This window comes from Telopea speciosissima, chromosome 3, assembly GCF_018873765.1.
Source record: "Telopea speciosissima isolate NSW1024214 ecotype Mountain lineage chromosome 3, Tspe_v1, whole genome shotgun sequence".
NCBI lineage: Eukaryota > Viridiplantae > Streptophyta > Magnoliopsida > Proteales > Proteaceae > Telopea > Telopea speciosissima.
In genome coordinates, this window is record NC_057918.1 from 44,297,245 (window position 1) to 44,315,854 (window position 18,610).

Here is an 18,610-nt window from a genome sequence, read left to right on the forward strand (position 1 = left end):
TTTTGCTCCATTTTCATAAGAATTCACCTAAAACCTGAAAAACACCAAGAAAGCACCAAAGTAACTCTGTCCAATGTGGTAAAATGTATGCTTTATGCCCTAAGATTTCACACATAAATGTGCTCATCAGGCTACGTTTGGTAACGGTCTCAAAAACATTCTTTGGCATTTTTTCGTTCTTGGAGAACAAAAAAATAGAAAATCATGTTTGGCAAATCGATTCGTTCTTTTGGTCTTTTAGAACGAACCGGATGGATTTTTGGTCTCAAGAACCCATTTTACAGACCGTCTCAGACATGTTTTTTCGTTCTAAAGACCAACTTAAACTCACAAAAGAACTTCACTCAATCGAAAAAACCTGATATCAGCTCAACAAGAACCACGAGAAGAGAAGCTTTCGAAGCTCAAGAGCCTTTGGTGAGTTTCATCCCTCCTCAAATCTCTCTCTTTCTATCTCTCTCTCTCTCGCTCTCTGTTTCTAGCGAGTAAGAGCGTTCTGTTGTTGGAAGTTTTGATCTGACCTAGGTTAATCCCTATCCCATTTTGTCTTAGAAACTAGATCATAATCACCCTACAAGAAGAGTGTCTGGTGTTAGGTCGAAGAAAACTTATCCAAAGGTATTGATTTGCAAAGTTCTTGAGTAATTTAGGGCTTTTGTGGTTATATGGAATTGAGTGGGTTCTTGATGAAATTTGTCAAGGCTTTTGAAATAGATAACTTCATCTTCAATGTAATGTTCATGATCTTTCGTTATCTATGTAGTCTCTCTGAATCTGAATGTATGATTGTTTGATTTGGTTGAGGCCCAGTTAAGATCGACTACTTTTGTGCATAATGACATAGTGAATTTTGTTGGTGGTTGTGTATCTCCTGATTTTTGGAAACTGGTATTGTTCAATAAATGGATTTATATAAGGCCAAATATTGAATTTTTGTTGGTCAGAATGTATCTTTTCCCTTCCTCTTCTTTTTCTTATTCTTTTTGTCCCAGCTTCAGAACCAATGTACTAGCTGAAGAATTTCATGTTCCAGTTGTTCTCTTAAATATTCTTTGAATTCTTCAAGGTCACCCTATCCTTTTGCCTTCTCTCTCTCCCATTACAATGGGAAGCTAATATGTTTTTCCTGTGTTATTATTTCTGTTTTTTTTTCTTTCTTTCTATTTTTTGGATTTGAAAATTTTCTTTGTATTGCTTTTTGTAGATCATTTGCTCTTTTATGTCCTATTTCCCATCTTATTGCATAATTTTTTTTGCTGAGTTTTGCTTGTAACTTATGAAATTTTTATGAAACTCACCACCAGATAGGTATGGTAGTTGTTCATGTGTCCATGGTAAAGGCAATATATACAACAACTATGATATTGCAGTGCTTGATTTGGAAGGAAAATGCAACACCCTTATTAGTGAATCAACCATTTTTATGTTGGATTTGTGTGTCTATCAAATCCTATTCGGTCTGGTTTACTTTGTATTGAACCTTTTATACATTTTGGTTTAATATTATCACATGCGATATAAACCTTTTGAGCATTATATGTTCGTAAGTTTTACTTAAAATAGTAGTCACGACTAGGGTTTGGGCTTGGCACCCTTATCATATGGTCATCGCATTGGGTATGCCTAGACATGTTGATGTTGGGGTAGGAATGCGAGTGCACATTATCATGTGCATTGGCGAAGAATCTACTTTGTCAATTCCCTCATATATTTCTGCCAGATGTAGGATGGGACAGACATGTGTCATTGTGACTCTATAGCTTAGAGGACCTCGTCAGTGCGAAATGTGACCGTATTCTTTGGATCATCAATGACTAAGATTCAAGAGAGTCACAACCGGTGTTCTGGGAATGAGCGAACATTTCGTGAGTGAGAGAGTTGCTCAACATGATCACCACTGCCTGATTGGGGAACATCAAGATAAAGATTGTTTGTGGATGGTCGGATCGAAATCTGGATCCAGTGCCATTTTAGAAATGGTATTTGCAAAACCTATTTTACATAAAATGATAGATTATATGTAGTTTTGGTTTAAAATATTTTATCTTATTTTGCGGGATCTGATCATGTACATAGACGCTCTCATATGGACATGTTCTATGGAATGGGGTTTGCCAATACATGTGTACATGCCCTAGATTCCATAATGATGATGTAGATTAGTGGTGGGTTGGTACATAATAATTAATTATTATGTGAGGGTATAATTGGAATTTGCTAATTAATTAATTGTTTATTTAATTAAGTAGATGTGGTGCTAATTATTATTTATCTATTAAATATAAAAGAAATAATTAATTAAACATTCCCTATTAGATTATGCTTTTTCACCAATTAGAAGCCCATCAGGTTTAAACAAGTTCAAGTCAATAAGGAGAGAGAGTGTCAAACTTTCACTGGAATTTCAAAAATAGGTTTTTGGAAACCCACATTATAAAAACACACCAAAAGGGGGGGGGGGCTCCCAAGGCTTGGATGTTTCTGGCTCCCTCCCCCTTTGGATGGTTCTGGCTCCTCTCTCTCTCTTTATCTCTTCTCTCTCCTTCTACTTTCTCTCTAGCTTTTGAGAGTTAGGTTTTAGAAACCCAGATCTGTGCTTGAAGATTTGAAGAAGAAGATCTTGGATTAACTTGGAAAACCTTGGTTGCACCAATGGAGGTTCAAGTCTGTTTATCTGGTGTGTTCATTGGAGGAAGAACCACTATCTATTGGAGGAGCAACATTTGAGGCTCAACAGGTTAGCAAGTTCCTCTTAATTCCTCTAGTTTTTAATTATATGATAATCATGGGATGTGAAAAAAAACCGAATTGATCTCTTTCCGCTACGCATTCGGGTATGGAATGGATCCCTCTTTCCATGGGATGGAAAAGAGATGAGTTTTCTCTCTTTTATGGATCCCATAATTTTATGGGACTAGAAAGAGAAGGATTGGGTATTGGTTTTTCATACCAAACCCTAATTGGGTCACAGTAGGGTTCCCATGGGCAACCATGGACAACCCTAAAATTTAAATAGGGCACCCATGGGCGACCATGGGATAACCCAAATTCTAATTCTTGTGAACCCAAGATAATTTTTCTTTTTGGTTTCCTAGGGAAACCATGGAGATGATCCCATTGACTGCAATTTGACTAACAGTGTGGTATCAGAACCACTTTTCTCACCTATGAATATCACATAATTAAATTTTTGATGTAATTATTGCGTATGGGATGTAATTTTTTTTTATTTAAATATTTATGGTAGAATATGGTTATGGATGATTACACATGGGTTGCTAATATGGTTGTAACAACCTTCCCATATGGCACATGGGTAGTTACAAGATAGGTATTCATGTAACAACTTTGCCCATGTAAGATGATAAATATTCTTTTTATTAGTTAATTTTTATTTCATCATAGGGTTTAAAAACCCAATATTCCAGAATTTAAAGAAAAAAATGAATGTACCCTATTGTCCTTGTACACACCCTGCTGCCTCTACGCGTCCGTGGCCTGTGCATGGCACGCACGACGTGCAACTGTAGCAGGGCCGTGGCCTGCACCTTGTGTGCAAGTAGTGTGTGGCTACGGCAGGGCCGCATCCTGCACCACGGGCGCGTGCGGTCTGCCCTGTGCAGGTTGCGGGTGCCCTAGATTGCTGCCCGTGGTGCGCGGGTGTGTGCATTCAGCCCAGTGATTTTTGGCAGTTGATTTTTCCCTCAAGAAAAATAAAATTAAAAAAATAAAATTTATTTTTGTTAATTTTGTTTTGTTGTTGGAAGAAGAAGATGGGAGAAGGGATTCTTATCTTCACCCACTTGAAATTAAATTAATTTTGAACTGTGGGCATGGATACATGTTGTCACATTAGATGTGACGGTTTAATTTTGGAATGATCCATGTGATTGAGGGCCCATACAAGATGTTACATTGTCTATGTGATTATGGGATTGACTTTCTAATATAAATGGATGGCGTATTTATGCACGTGATGCGTTGATTTATTTATGGGACTATAACGCCCCCAAATCCGCTCAAGAGTTTAGGTCATTAACGGTCCACAAGATTGATAGTCTTATCAAAAAAGGACCGGAGTGTGAACCAAATTAAACCATAATAGCCTCAAATTACAGTAGAAGCGTATCTAATCATAACCATTCAAATAAATACAACGGAAGTCTTTAAAAAAAAATCCAACAACATCTACCTTGTTCCAATCATCCTCAAAATCTTAAACATGATATCTATTACAACCCTCCATAAAGTCGCAAATTAAAATCTTTCATTTTTGTTTAAACTCCAAAAAAATTTAAATCGGAGCTATAGTGTCTTCTAACAACAAAGATAGTAAGGTCCATCATTATCATCATGTGGCTCCTCCTCTTCAATCGGCCATCCACCAAGTGCGGTTTCAGGTTCTATGGGCTCATTATCTGAAATTTTGTAAGGGGTAAGCTTTCGGAAAAAAGCTTAGCAAGTACACAACATAATAACCATTCGAGTATTCTAAATTAGAGACAAATTAAGGAATAGAAACAGTCAAGATTAGATGAAAATTATGGTAATAACAGAGTAGAAGATCATAAACAAAGATGAAGTAATGCTATCCTCATGCTATAAAATAATTTTCTCTTTAATATTTCCAAATAAATTCTGAGTGAAAATGAAATATGGCCCCGTAACACAATAAGGCCTGTAACTTGATACAACCTTTAACCATTCCAGGTTTCACCAATGCCAACTCTTATGGGTACCAATATATATCCTTCAGGATCATGACATAGTGCCCCATTAGCGTGGTACGACTTGTAACGTAATACAGCCTTAAACAATATGTCATTACCATTAGGTGTAAATCAATAATTTTTTTTTTTATCCAAACGTAGGAGAACATAATCCCCAATTCACAAAATAACATGCAATGTAATTTCATAAAATTCTCCCTTTAGACACATGAATGAAAATAAATCACATTACTAATATTGCTATAGGAATTTAATTCATGACATGTTATATCCACCATATAAAATCACTATGGTAAATAACCAAAAGATAGGCTCACCAAATCAACCAAATTACTATTAGAATAGATCATAGGTTGGCTTAAGATATATCCACATACAATCATAAGATTAGTATTTTGATAGGAATAGATGATTATAGACCAAATTAAATAGACATAATTTCATTGGAGGTCAAATCAAATAGAGCATAGATCATTGGAGAATAAATCAAATAGAGGATAGATCATTGGAGAATAAATCAAATAGAAGATCAAAGAGGAATGAAGAATTCATACATGGAATCATAAAGTGCACTTACAGGTTTGTCGAATTAATCAATGTGTACTTCTCCTAAACTTTGAAATTTTCAAAATTCCTTACTCAACTTCAACTCAACTTTTGGTCCACTTAAAGGCAGAATTGGAAGATGTCTATTTCTATAAATTTTGTAGATTTTGGTGTCTTTTGACTAACGGAGTTAGAATCAATTGATTTCAATCTGTATTAAGTGAGTTAAGGTCTTCACAATTAGGTATAGGTCAAATCTGTACGGGATAGAATCAACTCACAATTTGCTTGAAAAATCAGATTTCCTAACAAAGCTGTGAAGGTGCTCTAATAGAAGATGATGAGCATGCTACATCTACAGGTCCAGCAATGGAGGCGAGGTAATAATGTTGACCTTTTCTCTTCCTCTTCTCTTTTTCTTCTTTTCTTCTTTTTTTTCTTCTCTTTTCCTTCCTTTCTCATTTCTTTCTCTTCCACGATTTCTCTTGTCAAGCCTGCCCCTAACTGGCTGGAAAATTTTAAAAGAAGGACAGGGACCTCTGGCCAGACATCCAAACACCCTATGGAGCATCACTCTAATAGTTGAACCTCCAAGGATGTCCTCTTACATACCTGCCAGAAGATGGATTGCAGCCCCATGCAGTTGCACTGCCCACATCATAATGTACTACATAAACCCCCAGATATTTTCTCTCCTATCCATAAATGTGGGGCCCACACCTGTAAAGATGTGTATTAAACCCTGGGTGAGGTGTTGGTACAAAGCCCAACCCCTGGGCCAAGCCCCTGTGCAAGCACAGAGCCTTTACAGCTTTACTGTATTCTCTGAGTGATGCACTGGGCACCCAATCGCCCAGTGAATCGCCCAGAGTGGCTGAATGGTGTATTTTGGACTCCAAACATGTGAGGACCATCCATACAGACCATGAACACCCTCTAGGGGTAGATGGAAATTTTAGGAACCATGGCCTACCCTTGGTCCCCTATGGACCCCACCTGAGTTGCCAGAATGGCTCAGAATCAGTTTAAAAACACATTCTTGGAATAGGGGGCCGGCAGCCAAATAGGCCTTAAATAAGGCTGGCCTATAAATAGGCAAGCCCAACCCAAAATTAGAACCTTTACACTATTTAAATCGTGGAGGGAGAGAAACGAGAGGAAAAAGAGAAGGAAAAGAGAGAGAAGGAGAAGAAGAGAAGGAGAAGAAGAGGAAGGAAGGAGGGAGATCACTCCTTGCATCCAGCCTCTATTCTTGCAGCCCAGATCAACCTCAGGTATATATTTTTACCTCCTTATGCTGTTGTTCCCTATATTCTCTTACGGATCTCTACTCTGTGGGGGTGAATCTGGCTAAGGAGAGCCCAGAACATTTGGGGGCTGCCTTGTGTTGCCTCAGATCTAACAAGCAAACCTGTTGCATGTAAGATCTGAGCATATTTTGTATGATATACCTGCTGTTTTACATCTAAGGCTGAGATCAGTCTCTGTGCCAGACTGCACTGCCCAGTTGCACCCAGAACAGGCAATCTGGGCTTGGATATGAGCATACAAGCTGCTCCTTGCCTAGCTCTGTGTAGGAACAGCTTCCTACTATGATATTACACTTGGAACCATCCTTGCATGCAGCCCAAACCGTGGCCTTGAGCTAGAACACAGCTGGGCTGCTGTTTTATGAGCTATCTGGACAACTCCTGGCTTCCAAATGGAGGAACCAAGCTATGATCCATGAGGACCATTGGATTCCACTCCTCATGGGGTCCCTAACCACCCTACATGCATTTAGGATCGACCCCAGCACTACCCCTGTAGAAAAATCCAAGAAAAAGGGCCTATTCACGCCTCAAATAGGCTCTAAGCGATGCACTGAGTGATTGGCCCAATCGCCCAGAGATGGAAAATGGGATGTACTGCTGTCTTGTCTCTGTGGGCCTTCACCAGTGGGCCATACACAGTGTGAGGAGGTGGTAAATGACCAAAATATCACCCTTCACATCTGTTCAATGGTATCCATACCTTGGGTACCCAAGTGGGCCTCACAGGGCCTGGTAACCATGCCAGGGATGGTCCAGCAAACTTGTTGTCCTGGGAACTATTTTGTACAACTATCAAGACCATGTACAATTGATTACATTGCCATATACCAGATCTAACCCTGATCCGCGTCTCTAGATGATGCACCGGGACGTGGACCCGAAAGTCCAGTGCAAGACCCGGAGAATTCCAAGTGATACCAGACTGAACACCGAGTTAGACCAGTGAGCCTAGACCAACACTAGGTTATCCAAAATAGATTTTAATATTAATTAACACATTTCTAATTTATTAAATTAGGATTTGATCCAATGCTCGAGGTGCACAGCCAGACACAGGCCGGAACTGAACAAACAACTGAACCAGTAGAATCAGACCAAGGTGAGTGAAATGTCATCTTGTATGTAAATGTAACAAAATGATGAGCACATTTTTTGTGTGAAATCTTAGGGTATAAAGCATGCATTTTACCACATTGAACAGAGTTACTCGGGTGCTTTTCTGTACTTTTCAGGTTTTTGGTCATTTTATGTTATTCTGGGCTATTGGGAGCTGCATGTCCGAATTTACACGTAAAGTCACCATTTTTCTTTCCATGACTATAAAGAGGACTGAATTTTGAGCAAGATGGATGTGACGGAATGCAAGTACGCATTTGTTTAGGCCACCGTGCAAGCGATTATTCTTTTCAGGCTAAGAAAAAATAATGAGTCAGAAATAAGCTAGAATGCAAGCCCAAGCCTGTCTGCCACGTCCCAAGGGTATTTTTGACATCAAAGAAGGTACTTCTAATCAAGGGTTGAGATCTACTACAAGTACAGGACCCTTTCTGTGATTTTCAAATCTTGAAGAGGGAGAAGAGCTACCATCCACACATGGGGGGACCACTCTTCATGTTTTTGGGGCACACATGCCACTCTCCACGATTTTTAGGGTGCACCAAATCTCCATGATTTTTAAAGGACAACATGGGGATTTAATTAATTTTTTAATAGAATCCTAGTCATCACTCTCTCTCTCCTCCAAATCTCCAAGGGTATTATAGGAATTTGACTATAGATGGATATTTTGTGGAGAATATTCTCTCATCCTTGGAAGGTTGAAAAGTTAAAGATTGGAGATGCCTTGATCACATTACTTGGAGAAAACTCCTGCAAGGAAAAAGAAACACAGGAATAAAATTGGAAAGTCTACTCTTTAGAAAATAGCAGGTCTATTTTGCTTAGCCTTGTATATTCCCTACTTTCTATTTTTTTATTTTTCTTGGGATTCAATCAAATTGTAAAGGAAAGAGAGATGAGAGAATCAAATTTTGGGAGGATTCTCTCCACCCTCCACGTTTTTCAGAGGGAGAGAACCTCCCAAAATCGTGGAGCTTCCCCCCCTCTTCTCTCTTCTTTTCTCCTTCTCGTATAAATACCTAAGGGGGTTGGGGGTTGTATGTTGTTCAAGTTAAATGCTTAATGAAATTTCTTCTTCTTCTTCCTCTAATTTTTGGCTTTTTAGTTTCTAATTTGATTTTATGAGTTTGATTCTATGGTTGTAATAATTTTATGCAAGTTTTAATTCAATTATTGTCTTCAATATGGTTGTAATCTCTTAATCTCTAGTTCTAGCTTTTATTTTAAGCTTTCTAGTCTAGGTTTTTAATTCTTGTGAGAAGACTTAGAGATTTGGAAGAGGAAGACATGCAAGGTTCATTCAAGTTTTTCAAGCTTCATCAACTACATCCATCCAATGCCTAATCAATTCATGCAATTACAAGTTTGGTAGAAGGGAGTAATGGTTCAAAGATCTTTTTTTTCTTTCTCTTATTCTTAGTCTCTTATTTCTTCCATCCTTTTTATTTTATTTTTACTCTCATCCCCTCTAATTCCTCCATTCTAGTAGGATTTTATTTTTCCACTCTTTTTATTTTATTTTCATTCTCTACCTCTCTAATTCTTCCATAGTTTTGGAATTTTTTATTTTTATTTACTATCATCATCATGCATTATGTTAAGCTCTTAATTTAATTATTTTTATTTTATTTTTCAGATTTGGTAGGAGAATTCAAGTGTGGTAGAGAAAGCCAATCAACTTCAGTCCGGTTCAAGCAACTTTGGGTTTTACTTCTTTGACCACTTGGATTTATTTTTCCTTTGTTTGTGTGTGATTGTGGTGTGTGGCTGTGGTGAAATCAGCGTTAGTTTTGATAGGTTAGATGATGAATGGTTAGGACGTCAATTCAATTCGTTAGATGGATGTGTGTTAGGATTCGATTCAGTAGATGCTTGTGAGTTAGGATTCGTTAGTTTAATCCAACACCTTAATTAATTTGGTACACTTTGCATTGCTTTTAAGTTAGTAAGATAGAGTGGCATACATCTCCTTGTGTTCGACCCGTAGCTACGATTGACCCGTATGCTTGCGGTATTATTTAAACTCAAACAAGTTTTTGGCGCCTTTGCCAAGAAGATATTTGTCCACTTTGTTTTCTTATTTTTAAGTAATTCGGAGTGCTTTATTTTCTTTTCTTTTTCATTTTCTTCTGAAAAAAAAAAAACCTCATCTTGTTTCTCTTATTTTTCAAAGACTATGCGCTCAATCTAAAATTCTTCATATGCCCAAACCCAGCCAATCTTGGTGTCCCTCATAGGATTTAGTTACCTATGACACTATCCCTTGATTCGTTTTGGTGGATTGGCATGTGACTTATCTTTGGAGGTGACCAAATTTGATAACAGGAAATCAATAAAGTGAGTGCTTTTGTTAGTGATTCTTTTTCCTAGTCCTTTTATTTTTTTGTCTTTAAATCTAAAAAAAAAAAAAAGGGGAGACTTCTTATCTATTTAGGTGGCTACAGTGTGGACCTATGATTCAACCAACCGTCTTATTAGAATACCACCTTTTACCATGGTTGACCAACCTCCACCCAAGACTCTTAAGGATAGGTTTTACCCTACCAGGACTGCACAGACTTCCTGCATCAGTCTACCAATTGCTACAGGAAACAATTATGAACTCAAGACCAACTTCATTAGTATGCTGCCCCATTTCCATGGGATGGCCAATGAAGATGCCTATCTCTTCCTTAGGGAATTTGAGGAGGTTTGTGTTCTGATTAAGGTCCAAAATTTATTTGATGATGCAGCTAGGCTTCGGTTTATAACCTTTGCCCTGAAGGACCATGCCAAGAAGTGGCTCTATGGACTGCCGACTAATTCCATTACTACATGGGATCAGTTTACAATTATCTTCTTAAAAAAATTTTTCCCTATTCACAAGACCAATAAACTCAAGAGTGACATACTTCAATTTAAGCAGAAACCACATGAGTCCTTCTCTAGATTCATGGAAAGATTCAAGGACCTCCTGTTAGAATGCCCTCACCACGGTATTGACTTGTGGCAAATCTGCCAAATCATTTATGAGGGCATAGACTTTCAGACCAAACAACTTTTAGAGTCTATGTGTCCTACCGGCTTTACCTCTTTTACTGATGAGAATGAGGCCTGGACATTTTTTATCAACTTGACTGATAAGACTAGGGAGTGGAAATCCACCCAAGAGGCTGAAAGGACCACTAAGGGTTAACTTATTGAGGGTGTACCAGCCAAGGAAGCCAAACTGGATAGCCTCATCAAAAGGTTGGAATCCATAGTTTCTGAAGAGCCTATACCGGTTAACCAGGTCAATCATGTATCAATATGCAGTTGGTGCCATACACCTGGACATCTTTTGGAGGAATGCCTCAACACCTTTACGGGTAATTCCAAAACTGAGAATGTAAGTGCTCTCTACCAAAATAATCCATATAGCAACACTTACAATCCATGATGGAGAAATCACCCTAATTTCTCCTGAAATCAAGGGAACCAAACAGGCCCATCCAACTTTCACCATCAAGGCTAGCTTGGTCTCCAAAGGCCTAACTATGCACCACAAAACCCAAGTATGTCTTCTCACCCCTTTCCCCCTTGTCCTCATTTAGGACCTCCAATGAAGTCTGCTAGGCCACCTCTCCTTGCACCTTATCAATAACCCCCAGGGTTAACCAATACAGGAGAGGCAACAAGAATAAGTGAACTGGAGAAAAGCATGTCCCTTCTCATGACAAGCCATAATAATATGGAGAAGCAATTCACCCAGCTTGTCATAATCATGCATGAGAGGGAAAAAGGAAAATTGCCTAGCCAACCTGAGCCGAATCCTAGACATCAGGCTCTAATTCAACAAGATACCCAAGCTCCTCTGCTCAATGTTGCACAAGGTCATCAGCATCAAGGGCCCTCTAATCAGATTAATGCAATATATGCTTTACAGAGTGGCCGTGAGTATCAACAGGGTAGTACTCCTCAGTCTTTACCATCTGACACTCCTATTGACTCTCCCCCTTCTGAGGAGGCCGTTGTAGTGCCTTCTGTTCTAGGTTCATTTGATGAACCTGAATAAATTCAAAATGATTTGGTTGAAGAAACCAAAGATGATTCTGTTGAGAAAGTGAAAAGGACCACCCTGGAAAGAGTGTATACCCCACCTGTCCCATTCCCAAAGAGGTTGGTTAGCAAGAAGTCTCCTTCTGTGGAGAAAATACTTGATGTTTTTAAACAGGTTTAGGTGAACATCCCTTTGTTGGATGCTATAGCCCAGGTCCCTGCTTATGCTAAAGTCCTCAAAGACTTATGTACCAAAAAATGGACCACTAATGTGTCCAGAAAGGCATTCTTGGCTGCTCACATTAGTTCTCTCATCGCACAGCCAGTAGTAGCCAAGCATAAGGATCCTGGAAGCCCCACCATCTCTTGCACTATAGGCAACACCACTATTGATCATGCTTTATTGGACCTTGGTGCAAGTGTGAACCTACTGCCTTTTCATGTCTACCAACAATTGGGATTGAGAGAGCTGAAACCCACCAGAATCACTCTTCAGCTTGTAGATAGGTCGGTAAAAGTTTCTAAGAGGATGGTTGAGGATGTCCTGCTTAAGGTTGGGGAATTCGTATTCCCTGTGGATTTCATTGTCTTAGATAACCAACCTACTGTAAACTTTAAGGACTAAATCCCTATTATCTTGGGTAGACCATTCATTGCTACCAGTAATGCTTTAATCAATTGCAGGAATGGTCTCATGAAATTATCTTTTGGCAACACTTCTGTGGACTTTAATGTGCTTAGGTTGGGCAAGTAGCCTGATATAGATGAAGAGGTACATATGCTTCAGGGATTCCCCAATGATGTTGAGACTTTCTTTGAGATTATTTTTTATTCGGGATTTCAGGAATATATGAAAGAATTGGAAGGTGTTGATGATACCACCTTATCTAAGGTCTGGAACATCCAACCACCATTGGAGCCCCTTAGACCCCTATCCACCTCCATTCCTAAACCTTCCATTATTGAGCTCCCCACATTGGAGTTGAAAGCATTGCCCTCCAATCTCAAGTATTCCTTCCTAGGGCAAGATCGCACTCTTCCTGTAATTGTTGTTTCTGATCTGACTTCTAGTCAAGAAGAAGAGTTGATCAAGCTTCTAAAAGAACATAAGGAAGCCATAGGTTAGACCATGTCAGACATTAAAGGTATTAGTCCCTCCATTATTCAGCATCATATTCATCTGATGGAGAGTTTCAATCCTTCTAGGGAACCCCAAAAAAGCGCTAATCCTGTGATGAAAGAGGCAATTAAGAAAGAGATCCTAAAGTGCTTGGATCATGACATAATTTATCCTATTTCTGATAGCCAATGGGTGAGTCCTGTGTGGGTTGTGCCTAAGAAATGAGGAGTCACTGTAGTTGAGAATGCAAATAATGAACTGATTCCAACCCGTATCCAAACGGGATGGAGAGTGTGCATTGACTATAGGAAGCTGAATGCGGCAACATGGAAAGACCACTTCCCCTTGCCTTTCATTGATCACAAATGTTACAAAGACTAGCTGGCCATGAATATTATTATTTTCTTGATGGATATGCAAGCTATAACCAAATCCCTATTGCTTTGGAGGACCAACACAAGACCACATTTACATGCTCTTACGGAACTTTTGCTTACCGACGTATGCCTATTGGGCTTTGCAATGCCCCTGCTACTTTCTAAAGATGCATGATGAATATCTTTTCTCATATGGTAGAGCACTTCCTAGAGGTGTTTATGGATGATTTTTCTATTCACGGCTCTACTTTTTCTAATTTCATGCACCATCTTTCCTTGGTTCTCAAGAGATACATAGAAAAGAACTTGGTCTTGAATTGGGGGAAGTGCCACTTCATGGTGAAGCAAGGCATAGTTTGTTGTTATATTGTTTCTAAAGAGGGGATTAAGGTTGATAGATCTAAGGTGGATCTTATTGTCAATTTACCATCACCCAAGAGTGTGAAGGATATTAGATCTTTTCTGGGTCATGCTGGCTTTTATAGAAGATTCATCAAGGACTTTAGCCAGATAGCTAGACCTCTTACTACCCTTTTGGCAAAGGACCGTCCCTTTGATTTCTCTCTTGAGTGTCATAAGAGCTTTAAGCAATTAAAAAGAGAGTTGACCTCAGCATCCATTATTCAAGCTCCAAAATGGATAGTACCATTCGAGCTTATATTTGATGCCTCTGATTTTGCTATAGGAGCTATTCTTGGGCAGAGAATCAATAAACTGTTCCATGTCATTTATTATGCAAGTAGAACTCTAGATGATGCACAGCTTAATTATACCACTACTGAGAAAGAATTTTTAGCTGTTGGGTCACATGTGATTGTGTACACTAACTATGCAGCTATCAAATATCTTGTGTCGAAGAAAATGCCAAGGCTCGCCTCATTAGGTGGGTCTTCTTGTTGTAGAAATTTGATCTTGAAATTAAGGATAAGAAAGGTAGTGAAAATTTGATTGCAGACCATCTAGCCCGGCTGTCAAATTCCTTGACTGATACTTCTCTAGTCAATGAGAACTTTCCTGATGAGTATCTGATGGCAGTGTCTAGTGAACCTTGGTTCGCTGACATTGTTAATTATCTGGTTACGGGTGTGACACCTGCACATTGGTCCACCCAAGATAAGAATCGTTTCTTTTTTCAAGTTAAATATTTCTTTTGGGTAGATCCTTATCTTTTTAAGACCTGTCCGGATCAAGTCATTCGGAGGTGTGTTCCTAATCATAAGCAATAATCTATCTTATCTTTTGACCATGATCAGGCTTGTGGAGGCCATTTTGGGCCCAATAAGACAGCGGCCAAGGTGTTACAGTACGGATTTTATTGGCCTAGTCTTTTTAAAGACGCTTTTACTTATTGCAAGGTGTGTTCTTCATGCCAATCTTTAGGGTGTCTCTCAAGGAGGAATATGATGCCCTTCAATCCAATTCTGGTGGTTGAGGTGTTTGATGTATGGGGTATAGATTTCATAGGACCTTTCCCTAATTCTTTTGGTAACTTGTACATTTTACTTGCTGTGGACTATATATCCAAATGGATTGAGACAATTTCTTGCAAGACCAATGACCACAAGGTGGTTGTAAAATTTCTAAAGGAGAACATTTTCTCCTATTTTGGTACTCCCCGTGCTATCATTAATGATCGGGGCAAGCATTTTTGCAACCGTCGCTTTTAGGCCCTCATGAGAAAGTATGGTGTCATTCACAAGTTGACCACACCCTACTATCCCTAGACCAGTGGCTAGGTTGAGGTTTCAAATCGGCAAATAAAGTAAATCCTTGAGAAAACCATTAACCCGAACTGTAAGGATTGGTCTAATAATTTGGTAGATGCTTTGTGGGCCCATAGGACCTCCTTTAAGATCGACCTTGGTCAATCTCTGTACCGTCTGGTGTATGGAAAAGCGTATCACTTACCTGTTGAGCTAGAGCAAAAAGCCTTTTGGGCTATTAAAAAGCTTAACTTTGATCTACCTACTGCGGGTGCCCATAGGAAACTCCAACTATCTGAGTTGGAAGAACTGAGAAATGAGGCATATGGGAATGCCTGAATTTACAAGGCAAAAACCAAGGCTTTTCATGACAGGCATATTTTGAGAAAATCTTTTGAGGTAGGTCAGAAAGTATTGTTGTACAATTCTCGTTTGCACATCTGTCCAGGTAAGTTGCGCTCTAGATGGGATGGCCCCTATATTGTTCAAACTGTTTATCCTCATGGGGCTGTTGAAGTTGTCAATCCAAGTACAGGTGTTACTTTTAAGGTGAATGACCAATGTTTGAAGCCATACATTGAGATGCCCATTCCAGTTGTGGAAGAGGTAATGGATCTCCATGAGCCTCTTTACCTTGATGATTGATCTCCTGGTATGTTTGCCCTCCCTTGTCCTTGTTCTTTATTTTCTGCATGCATTGAGGACACTGCATGGATTAAGTGTGGGGGGGGTATGTGAATTTAATTGGTGAATTTTGATTGTGGCGATAGTTTTGGTTTTGTGCATACATTTCTTTGCTTGCGAAGCAAGAGAAAGAGAGAATTAGGTGCCCCTAGCATGCGAAATAATAAAAAAATCCCTTTCCAAAGCCTGAGTGATTGGTATGTATCCGGTGATGGGGGTTGAGTTGGAAAATATGAGCACCATTTCATTTGATGGCTAGATTCCTCTATGTGTTTTATGGACCCTTTGATCTTTTGGCTAGTAGCTGAGACCAATTTGTTTGTGGAAAGGCATAAAATTGAATGAAAAAAAGAAAAGAAAAAAAAAAGAGACAAGAAAAGAAAGTGGAATTCCTTGGAACTAGATAGGGCACTGGTGCCTCAAGAAGCAGGGTGACTTGTTCGAAATTCCTTGGAAGGAAACTCAAAAAAAACTCCAGCATCAATGTTTTAATATCTTTATAGATATATGCAAAAAGCGAAGCTACCAAGTACTTGGGTGTCTGGTGTATGCTCCACCATGTCATTCAGGGAACAGTAGTGGAATGGAAATAGTGTTCACTGTTTGAAGAGAAAGAAAAGTTATTGCCTTAATGCCTGAAAAAGTATGGTAAAAAATGCTCAAAGCCTGAGTCTTTGGTTCCATTGATGCTATGAGTGGTTTACCTGAAGGTGAGTAGTGTTCAGAAGATATGAGGAGATCCCTTAATCTTGATACATGCTTGTTACTTAAATTGATGTGGGGTAATAAAATTCAAGTGTGGGGGAATCTTTGGCTCCTTAATCTTTAGTTGAGAATTTTTAGAGCTTGTGTGCACTATTCTACTTATGCCATGATTAAAATTTGTAGCATTCTTTTTGACTTATTGAATTTTGGGTGTACATTCACTACAAACATCCACGAGACTAAACTCGTCCATTAGGGGTAACCTAGGGGTTCAAAGGCTTGTTGCACATGCTAAGTGCAACCGTGATTCCTACGAAAGTGAGTTAGGATTTCTACATTTTAGATTAGTTTTTGTTTTGTTTACTTGAGGACAAGCAAAGTTCAAGTGTGGGGGAATTTGATGAGCACATTTATGTGTGAAATCTTAGGGTATAAAGCATGCATTTTACCACATTGAACAGAGTTACTCGGGTGTTTTTTGTACTTTTTAGGTTTTTGGTCATTTTATGCTATTTTGGGCTATCGGGAGCTGCATGTCCGAATCTACACGTAAAGTCTCCATTTTTCTTTCCATGGTTGTAAAGAGGACTAAATTTTGAGCAAGATGGACGTGATGGAATGCAAGTGCGAATTTGTTTAGGCCACCATGCAAGCGATTATTCTTTTCAGGCTAGGAAAGAATATTGGGCCAAAAATGAGCTAGAATACAAGCCCAAGCCTGTCTGCCACTTCCCAAGGGTATTTTTGACATCAAAGAAAGTACTTCTAATCAAGGGTTGAGAACTACTACAAGTACAAGACCCTTTCTAAGATTTTCAAATCTTGAAGAGAGAGAAGAGCTGCCATCCACCCATGGGGGGACCACTCTCCACGTTTTTGGGGCACATATGCCCCTCTCCACGATTTTTAGGGTGCACCAAGTCTCCACGATTTTAAAAGGACAGCATGGAAATTTAATTAATTTTTTAATAGAATCCTAGTCATCACTCTCTCTCCTCCAAATCTCCAAGGGTATTATAGGAATTTAACCATAGATGGATATTTTATGGAGAATATTCTCTCATCCTTGGAAGGTTAAAAGTCAAAGATTGGAGATGCCTTGATCACATTACTTGGAGAAAACTCCTACAAGAAAAAAGAAGCGCAAGAATTAAATTGAATAATCTACTTTTTAGAAAATAGCAAGTCTATTTTGCTTAGCCTTGTAAATTCTCCACTTTCTATTTTTTTATTTTCCTTAGGATTCAAGCAAATTGTAAAGGAAAGAGAGATGAGAGAATCAAATTTTGGGAGGATTCTCTCCACCCTCCACGTTTTTCAGAGGGAGAGAACCTCCCAAAACCGTGGAGCTCCCCCCCCCCCCCCCTCTTCTCTCTTCTTTTCTCCTTCTCCTATAAATACCTAAGGGGGTTGGGGTTGTAAGTTGTTCAAGTTAAATGCTTAATGAAATTTCTTCTTCTTCTTCCCCTAAATTTTGGCTTTTTAGTTTCTAGTTTGATTTTATGAGTTTGATTCCATGGTTGTAATAATTTTATGCAAGTTTCAATTCAATTATTGTCTTCATTATGGTTGTAATCTCTTAATCTCTAGTTCTAGCTTTTATTTTAAGCTTTCTTGTCTAGGTTTCTAATTTTTGTGAGAAGACTTAGAGATTTGGAAGAGAAGACATGCAAGGTTCATTCAAGTTTTTCAAGCTTCATCAACTACATCCATCCAATGCCTAATCAATTCATGCAATTACAAGTTTGGTAGAAGGGAGTATTAGTTCAAAGTTCTTATTTTTTTTTCTTTCTCTTATTCTTAGTCTCTTATTTCTTCTATCCTTTTTATTTTATTTTTACTCTCATCCCCTCTAATTCCTCCATTCTAGTAGGATTTTATTTTTCCACTCTTTTTATTTTATTCTCATTCTCTACCTCTCTAATTCTTCCATACTTTTGGAATTTTAATTTTTTATTAAGTAACATCATCATGCATTATGTTAAGCTCTTAATTTAATTATTTTTGTTTTATTTTTCAGATTTGGTAGGAGCATTCAAGTATGATAGAGAAAGCCAATCAACTTCAGTCTGATTCAAGCAACTTCGGGTTTTACTTCTTTGACCCCTTGGATTTATTTTTCCTTTGCTTGTGTGTGATTGTGGTGTGTGACTGTGGTGATTAAATCCTTCAAATCCACATTAGTTTTGATAGGTTAAATGATGAATAGTTAGGACGTCAATTCAATTCGTTAGATGTATAATTCGTTAGATGGATGTGTGTTAGGATTCGATTCGGTAGATGCTTGTGAGTTAGG

At 38.6% G+C, this 18,610-nt stretch overlaps 1 non-coding gene and 1 pseudogene across 1 annotated transcript; both read right to left on the reverse strand.

Annotated features, from left to right (window-relative positions):
- The window catches only part of LOC122655210, a 41,970-nt pseudogene that overhangs the window by 20,258 nt on the left and 3,102 nt on the right, over positions 1–18,610 (reverse strand).
- Positions 10,581–10,687, reverse strand: LOC122657194. The gene has a single exon (XR_006332263.1). It is a non-coding gene; the product is annotated as a small nucleolar RNA R71 (small nucleolar RNA).